Raw genomic sequence first — 8,669 nt, 5'->3', positions numbered from 1 at the left:
TATACTGTGACAGCCAAAGTGCCATTGATTTATCCAAAAAATTTGTGCATCATGAGAGGACAAAGCACATTGATATTAAGCTTCATTTTATCAAAGAAGTTATTGGTCAAGGATCAGTTATAGTCACAAAGATTTCAACTGATCAAAATGCTTCCGATATGATCACAAAGGCTCTTCCAAGCAACAAATTTTTCCACTATTTGGACTTAATTCAGCTGAAGGGTGATTGAATTTTATTTCTGCAGCCACTATTTATGTTCTTGTTAATGTGTTGTTATTGAATCAAGGTGGAGAATTGTTGTATGTTGGTTCATTAACAACCATTAGTTAGTCTCTCTTAGACTTAACCAACTTAGTTATTTTTCTGTTTTTCTGTTATTTTGTTTGTCGCGACCTACCCTTCGGTGGGAAGGCGACGCGAGGCTCATAGGTGTGTCTTCCAAGGAAGGAAAACACGCGGAGTTGCCACCAACATTTATTCGAGGAAAATGTCGGAAAAACTAAAACATGTGGTCTACGAACTTTAAGTGTGAAAGGTTCGGGAGTTGTTTTTACGCACGGGGAAGTTATAAGCACCTCGCGCGTCTGTCACAAAGGACGACAACATTTAATCAAATGTGCATTATCATGTCTTCAATTTGTTTTATTTTCCCTTTCTTATGTTTTTATGTTTTTTTATGGGCCTTTTGTATTTTTTATCTTTTTGTCGTCAACAATGGTGTTTCCCTCGCTCCTACGTATCCTCAATTGCGATGAGAAAATCAGGCCTACGTAGTTCTTTTAGAACTAAACGTTGGCTAAGTTGTTTTTATCTTTTTCGCAAGATAGATTTTAATTGAACAAAGGTCATTTAAAGTGATGGACCATTAAACAATCTTTTGATTTTGAAGGAGAGAAACGTTAATGCATTGGACCATTAACGATCTCTTGTTTTTGGAAGGAGAGAAACATTAAGGCATTGGACCATTAACAATCTCTTGGTTGTGAAAGAAGAGAAACGTTAAGGCATTGGACCATTAACGATCTCTTGGTTTTTTTTAAAAGGGATGGTCGACAAAAGCGGGGCTTTTGCTCCTATGTATCCTCGATTTGTGGTGAGGAACTCAGACCTACGTAGTTCTTGCCAAAAAGCGATAAAGTTATGTGTTGATTTTATGCTTTTGAACGGTCCATGTTAACCGATAAAAGCAAAGAGGACCGTTTAAGGCATTGGACCTTAAAACGGGTTTAAGTGACTTTTGCGGACAAAGCTTGATTTGTGAATTGATTTTAGCCTTAGCTTCACTTTGGTTATTAGTAATTTCATTCAAGGAAACTTTCAAAGAAAAACGTCCGATTGATTTTTTTTATTATGTTATTCAAAGATATTTTGATTATTTTATTATATTTTTTCAAAGATAGTTTGATTATTTTATTATATTTTTTCAAAGATATTTTGATTATTTTATTATTATTTTTGCCTTTTTTATTTAATCGAGGTTACAGCGTGAACGATCAGTTGGATTTGATTTTAACAATGATTAAACGAGATTACAACACAAATGATCGGTTGAAATTCATTTTATCAATTATTTGGCGAGATAACGGCTTAAATAAACGGTGAAAAGCTCATTAAAAGTGGAAGAAAATAATATCAAAGTAAACGAGATGAAGAATGAAAGCGAACAAAACAAGAATGAATTGAAAGCCTCGGATTCAAAAACTTACCGGTTGAAGAACGAAGAACGACGAAGAACGGCGGAAAATCCTCAATGATTCGCTCACAAAAACGTCTCGGAAGCGTTACGAAAGCAACTCGGCTTGGATTTCCTTCCTTTTTCACTTTTTTCGCTAAAAAAAACTAAAATACACAACATAAAGGTCAGGGACCCTTGAAACTTAGCCTCCTCCCCCTATTTATAGGAGAAAAGGGGAGGTAGTTACTGCCCAGAGGCTTCCTGAGGAAGATTTTTGAGCGCACCCTCTTTTGATAAGTTCACCCCCTCCAGAGGCTTCCTGAAGAAGTTTCCTGAGCGCACCCCCTAATTGATAAGTTCACACCCACCTTCCAGAGTGTTCTAGATGAAGTTTGCTGAGCGCACCCCCGTGTTTAATAAGTGCACCCCCCCTCTGATTTGCTTACTACTTAAGTTTCCTTAGCGCACCCCATAACTGATAAGTTCATCCCCCCTCTAGGTTGCTTACTGATTAAGTTTCCTGAGAACACCCCCCATTTGATTAGTTCACCGCACCTTCCAGAGCGTTCTAGATGAAGTTTCTTGAGCGCACCCCCTGTGTTTGATAAGTTCACCCCCTGCTTTTGTGTTTTGGCTGTTTTCTTTCTGAAACGTTCTGAAACTTTACGGATTCCATGGCAATGGGTATTAAACATTTTGAAGTGGTCAAATGGAGGTCGCATGCCGACAAACAATGGTCCTCGGACGAGATTAGGGTATGACAGTTGCCCTTTACTTATCTTTTATTGGAGATAAAAGGGAAGTAAAGATAAGACACTAATTTCGTTCTAGCTAAATCCTTACCTGACCGACCAATAGCTCTGTTAGTGAAAACCATGACGTCTTCGATGCTATCGGACTCGATCGTTTCTGGATAGTAGAAGAGGTTGTTGGTGCATCATCTTACTTGATTGTCCTTGGATAACAAAAAGTATCTGCAGAAAAAATCTCAAAAACATGATTAGAAACAGACAACTATCATCATCCTAGATATCACTGGACTTGCTCTTCTTGGGAGGATAAAAGGACTATGATAGCCTTCGAGTAACAAAAACAAGTGTGTGGAAAACCAAAAGGTATCTCTGCATGCTACCGGACCTCTCACTAGTCAGAGTAACAGAATTGTGTTTGTACGGATAACCACTTGGGGTATTTCTGCCTGCTACCCGATGCATGGGTCAGGATTAACAGATATTGTCTTTGTACGGATAACCACTTGGGGTATTTCTGCTTGCCACCTGACACATGGGTCAGGATCAGCAAATGTTGTGCTTGTACGGATAACCGCTGGGTATATCCGCCTGCCACCTGACGCATGGGTCAGGATTAACAGATGTTGTCTTTGTATGGATAATCACTTGGGTATATCCATCTACCACCTGACGGTATGGATAATCACTTGGCTATATCCGCCTGCCACCTGACGCATGGGTCAGGATCAACAGATGTTGTCCTTTTATGGATAATGTTGTTTTTTTTACGGATAATCACTTGGGTATATCCGCCTGCCACCTGACGCATGGGTCAGGATCAACAGATGTTGTCTTTGTACGGATAATCACTTGGGTATATCTGTCTGGCACCTAACGAATGGGTCAGGATCAACAGATGTTGTCTTTGTACGGATAATCACTTGGGTATATCCGTCTGGCACCTGACGCATGGGTCAGGATCAGCAGATGTTGTCTTTGTACGGATAATCACTTGGGTATATCCGCTTGGCACCTGACGCATAGGTCAGGATTAGCAGATGTTATCTTTGTACGGATAATCACTTGGGTATATCCACCTGCCCCCTGACGCATAGGTCAGGATCACCAGATGTTGTCTTTGTACGGATAATCACTTGGGTATATCCGCCTGCCACCTGACACATTGGTCAGGATCAATAGATGTTGTCTTTGTACGGATAATCACTTGGGTATATTCGCCTGGCACCTGATGCATGGGTCAGGATCAGCAGATGTTGTCTTTGTACGGATAATCACTTGGGTATATTCGCCTGCCCCCTGACGCATGGGTCAAGATCAGCAGATGTTGTGAGACCAAAAGAGTCTCGGCCAAAAGATGCTGACATCTTTGGGAAAGGCGCAGATGACCACATTGGTCTCCGCTTGTCAATCAGACTTGGGGTCTCCAAATGACGAGGTGCAGATAATCGTAAGGCGTCTCTGCATGCTATCGGACTCACGGGTCCCGATAGCAGGATGGGGTGGTCGACAAAAGCGGGCTTTTGCTCCTACGTATCTTTAATTTGAGATGAGGAACTCAGACCTACGGAGTTCTTGTGAAAGCGGTGTGAGACTAAAATAGTCTCGGCATTCTTTCACTAAAATGCGAACATGCTTTATTAAAGAAACAAAAACCTCCAACTGATCAAAGCAACATATAATTTTTGGAGAAAAACAATGTGTTTATTGGGGAAGGAGAGTATGCTGATAAAATTTTCCCATAACCACAAATGAGATTTTGGATGTTAGCGTTTCGTTTCTAAACAACCATTTAGAGGAAACATCGGGTTCAACTGAAATAGAAAGAAACCACTCAAAGTGTATCAATCTCACACAGGCAAGTGTTTTATCCTAATTCTGAACCATAGATATGTCATGACTTGACTTTGCAAATCATTTCCTATCAAATCAAAAATTACATGCGTGATCATGGATCAATAGGACCTTTTTGGGAATAGTGTTTTTGGTGGGAAATTTGGCTCTAAGTGTTTTGGCCTTTCCCTTTTCTGTTTTTGTTTAGTGCGGGGCAAGAAAGTCATTAGCGCATAGGATTTTGGTTGGTAACCAAAGGGAGAGGACTACTTCAAGTCGTGGTTTCCTTTATTTCCTTATTTGGTTATGGCTATTTTGTATTGTTTGGATATTTGTCTGGTCCGAAGACCCTTCTACATAATTCTTTCATTTTCTTCCGATCTTTGATCAGGGATTTTCTTTTTCACTTTGTTTTCTTCTGAACTTTGACCGGGAACTTTTTTTTCTTTTGTTTTCTTCCGATCTTTGATCGGGAACTTTTTTCTTTTTTGTTTTCTTCCGATCTTTGATCAGGAACTTTCTTTTTCTTTTTTTGTTTTCTTCCAAGGGCGAGGATGGAAATTCTCATCCCGGGTCAAGGTTTATGGTGTGTTAGGATTTTGGCTCAAAGCTTGTAGAACGGTTGGACATGATATATGTCAGGGTGTTGGTTTAGCCAGCGGTTCAGGGATAAAGGAATATCCCACATTATTTCCATGACACGCGTGCAACAATGATGATTCAGAAATTTTATGCAAAACTTGTCATGCATGCACCTATGTGGACACTCAAGCATCAAGTTTTGTGGTCATGTGACACTAGGGCTCAAGATTCATTTTTCCTATTTAAGTCAATCCAGTGTTTCCAAAACATGCTCTTTTATCAATTCATGCATTCATCCGAGTCCATTTTGGGTGTTCGGGAAAATTTTCACAGCATTCACCCTTCAGGTGTATACATATTTTTTCAACAAAACACTTTTGTGTTTTGATCAGTGAATCTTTTTCAAAGAAAGAGTTGGAGATTATTTCTTTTTGAAAGCATCTTGGCTTTTTAGTCAAAAAATATATTTTTTGTTCTTGTTTGTTTTTGTTGTTTTTTTGTTTCGGCCATTTTTCAAAAGATTAAAAACAGCTCGTAACCTAGGCACGGTTGATACCCGAGATTACATTTTATTGAAAAAAGGCGTGTGAATGAACGTACACCAGACTTACACACATTTTTGTGTTTTGGACAAATCATCGTAAAGTAAGTACAACCATATGCCAAAAGCGGTAAATTACTCACAATGCGACGGATAACTGCATGTTCAGTTCAATCACAATGGACATAATAATTGGAAGCAGATAATGTCATATCACAAGGGAAATAATAGAATAACAAAATAACTATAAGCAGTAATGAAGGATAAATCACAAGTTTGGCGATCCTGGTTGTATGGCTCTGCCTCCTCCAAGGAAGTGTGAAAATTCATCATCCCTCAGCAGCCCCTGTCTCTGTCTGAGGAATGACCATCCCTTGATGGCCTCGAAATGCTATTGATGTTCTGTGCTCTGGAATCAGTGTTTGTCAAAGCCTATGTCGGCTTGTGGGGCCGCACCGAAACCCTCTTCAATGATGCCCTTCCTGGACCGCTTCACGGGGAGCTTCTTCATAGCCAATTCTAGGTTGCCTCCTAGTAGCACTTCTTTAATGTCTTGAGCCGGACGCGTGATGACTTGTCGATCACCGGCCTAGTACTTTTGCTTACCTTTGGCTTTGGACTTGGTCGCTTGCTGGTCGGCCATGTGTCATAGGCAATGCTCTAGCCTTTTGTGGATGAGCTGAGGTGAACTCTGGAGGTGGTGGCGGTGCGTCTGCAGCCCGCTGCTGGTCGTCCCCAGGCTGTTGTGGTGCCTCGCCCTGTGCCTGCTGATCGAGGCCGTACCCGAATCAAATAAACATGAAAATGCAGTAACTAGGAAGTGATCCTAGGTCGTTTCCCAACGAGCAGTGACAAGCCAAATGTTCATAATATACTTGCAGTAACAGTAACGATGGGGGGGGGGGGTTTGGTTGTTTGGTAATTAAAGAGCAGAACAAATAAAATGGAATACGAAACTACTAATATTAAAAACGGGTTGTTTCCTCTGATTCAGAAGCCACTCTCTTATCCTGGGTTATGGAGAATTCGTCCCTAACAGTCAACCACTTAATCCAACCCTATTTCAATTTACTAAGCGAAAATCAACTTAGGGTTTTCAATACGTGATTAGGCACCACATACACCAGTTAGCCATTCATCCATTAAGCATGAACGCAAGTTAGGCTCAGAGGCAATTAATCGAACACGAAGCGTGCACTGATTAATATTCACGAAATTGGGATAACTGGTGAAGGGAAAACTGCCAGGAAACCACATTACAAATGAAACCTCAAAGTGAGTTGGGCTTCGTCCTCAAAAGGAAACAACACCAGAAAATCTAGCCTTCCATGGATTCAAACAGAAAACGCAAATGAAACATGAAGCAGAAACGTAAATGAACAGAAACGTAAATGAAAGTAGAAGAAGAAGCAAGAATGAACTCGTAATTAGAAGCAGAAAACGGAAATTTGCATTAAGAACGAAAACTGTAACAAGGGAACAGAAAAACGTGAAAACCTAAAACCAAAGCTCTGAATAATGAAAATAGCATAGCAGAATAGAATGCCCTGCACGAATCCCAAGGCAGCTATTTAAAAAGAGTCACTCAAAGTCACTGGGCCCTATTACAATACTCTGGCCCAAAACGAAATAAACACTGAACAACATAAAATAAAATTGCGAAATTTCCTAATTAGAAATTAACTAAGGTAAGCGCTGCTTTATTTGCCCTCTTCAAGTCCACAACCAAAATCCGGATTAAGCCCAATGTTTCATTAATTCCTGAAATTAGATTAAAAACATCAAATTAGCTAAATGAGCCCAAATAATAAAACTGCCTAATTAATTGACAATTAAGACCAATCAATAATTAAAATGGTGCAAAAAGGGTTTAGAAAATAGAAGAAAGTGATGGCACATCAAAACCCCCCATACTTAGCCTTTTGCACTCCTGGGCAAAATGAAACAAAGAACAAAATCCAAGGATATCAAAGGGAGACAAACAAAAACATTCACATATTTCTCAATGAACATCAAGGAATGAAAGGAATGGGTAACATCTAACATAAGGAGATCCAAAAAGTCAAGACATTCATGAAAATCATCCAAGCAACCCAATCATGGCAAAATAGTTAATCAGCTCAAGAATGAAAAGTGATAAAGCCTCACAAGATATACACTCTATCTCTCAAGTGTCTAGGCTACTATTTACCCTCAAAGCACCCATGAAAGCAAACACCACATAAACTTGGCAAGATTCTAAAATTGACAATCAACCCATAAACACAAGCACATGAGGATCAAAAGGTCTTTTAAGGTTGTAATGGGGCCAAGGACAAGGTATGGAGAAATATGGAATAAGTGGCTAAATCCCAAAGGAATAGAGGAGCAAAGGGGAATAAGTGCATATTAAGAAAAAAATAAGAAAATAAAAAGAAGTAAAGATAAAAATTAAACGTGAAGAGTAGAACCAAGAGTTTCATCATTCTTGTGCCATTCAAGATCTTATTCACTCAACTTTATTGCTTTTCTTTTTCTTTTTTCGAATTTTTTTTTTTTGAATTTTTTTTTTTTTTTACTCTTTAGCCTTTGAGAAACAACATTTCATTCAGCATGTTCAACATTTAACCAATATACAATGTACATCAAGTATGGCCCAAAATACATCATGAAGCATAGCCAACAAAACAAGTTGTCCAATGAAACAAAAACCCCCCACACTTATTCCCAAAACAATTCCAAAGCTCCAAAATTCCTTAAGGATATGGTAATATCATGGTTTTTCACTTAAGGCTTGTAGTGAGCTTCAAAACAAGGAAAGGGAAACAAGGCTCAAAAGGGCTATCAAAGGAATTAATTCAAGGTAAGTCCATTTGGCTAGAAGCTTATAAGAACAAAATTGCCTTAATCATTTCCAAATATGCATGTGAATTAGGACGCATCAACAAGAATCAAGCCAAGGCTATTGTGCAAGCAATCAATGGGGCAAAACACACCAAATGATTATAATGATGGATGGCTCAAATTCTCACAAAGGTAAAATCATCACTTTCAAATTGAGCTTTCAAAACTATCATGACATGTAGAGAAGAATCAAGGATTTCAAGTCACAAAATGTCAAGAACTTTTATTTTCAAAACAATTACCCATTTCTTGAACATATCCTATAATTCAAAGAAAAACATGCAAAGTCGTACGTGCACACGAAATTGACCCAAAATATTAAACTGAAAATCCGACGAAACTAACAACATTATTAAATTAACACAACTAACAAATTAACAAAACCAACAAAACAAGCAAAACCAA

Source organism: Glycine soja, chromosome 8 (genome assembly GCF_004193775.1).
Source record: "Glycine soja cultivar W05 chromosome 8, ASM419377v2, whole genome shotgun sequence".
In the NCBI taxonomy this organism is placed as follows: domain Eukaryota; kingdom Viridiplantae; phylum Streptophyta; class Magnoliopsida; order Fabales; family Fabaceae; genus Glycine; species Glycine soja.
The sequence above is the reverse complement of the archived record's forward strand: the minus strand, read 5'-3'. Positions refer to the sequence as shown.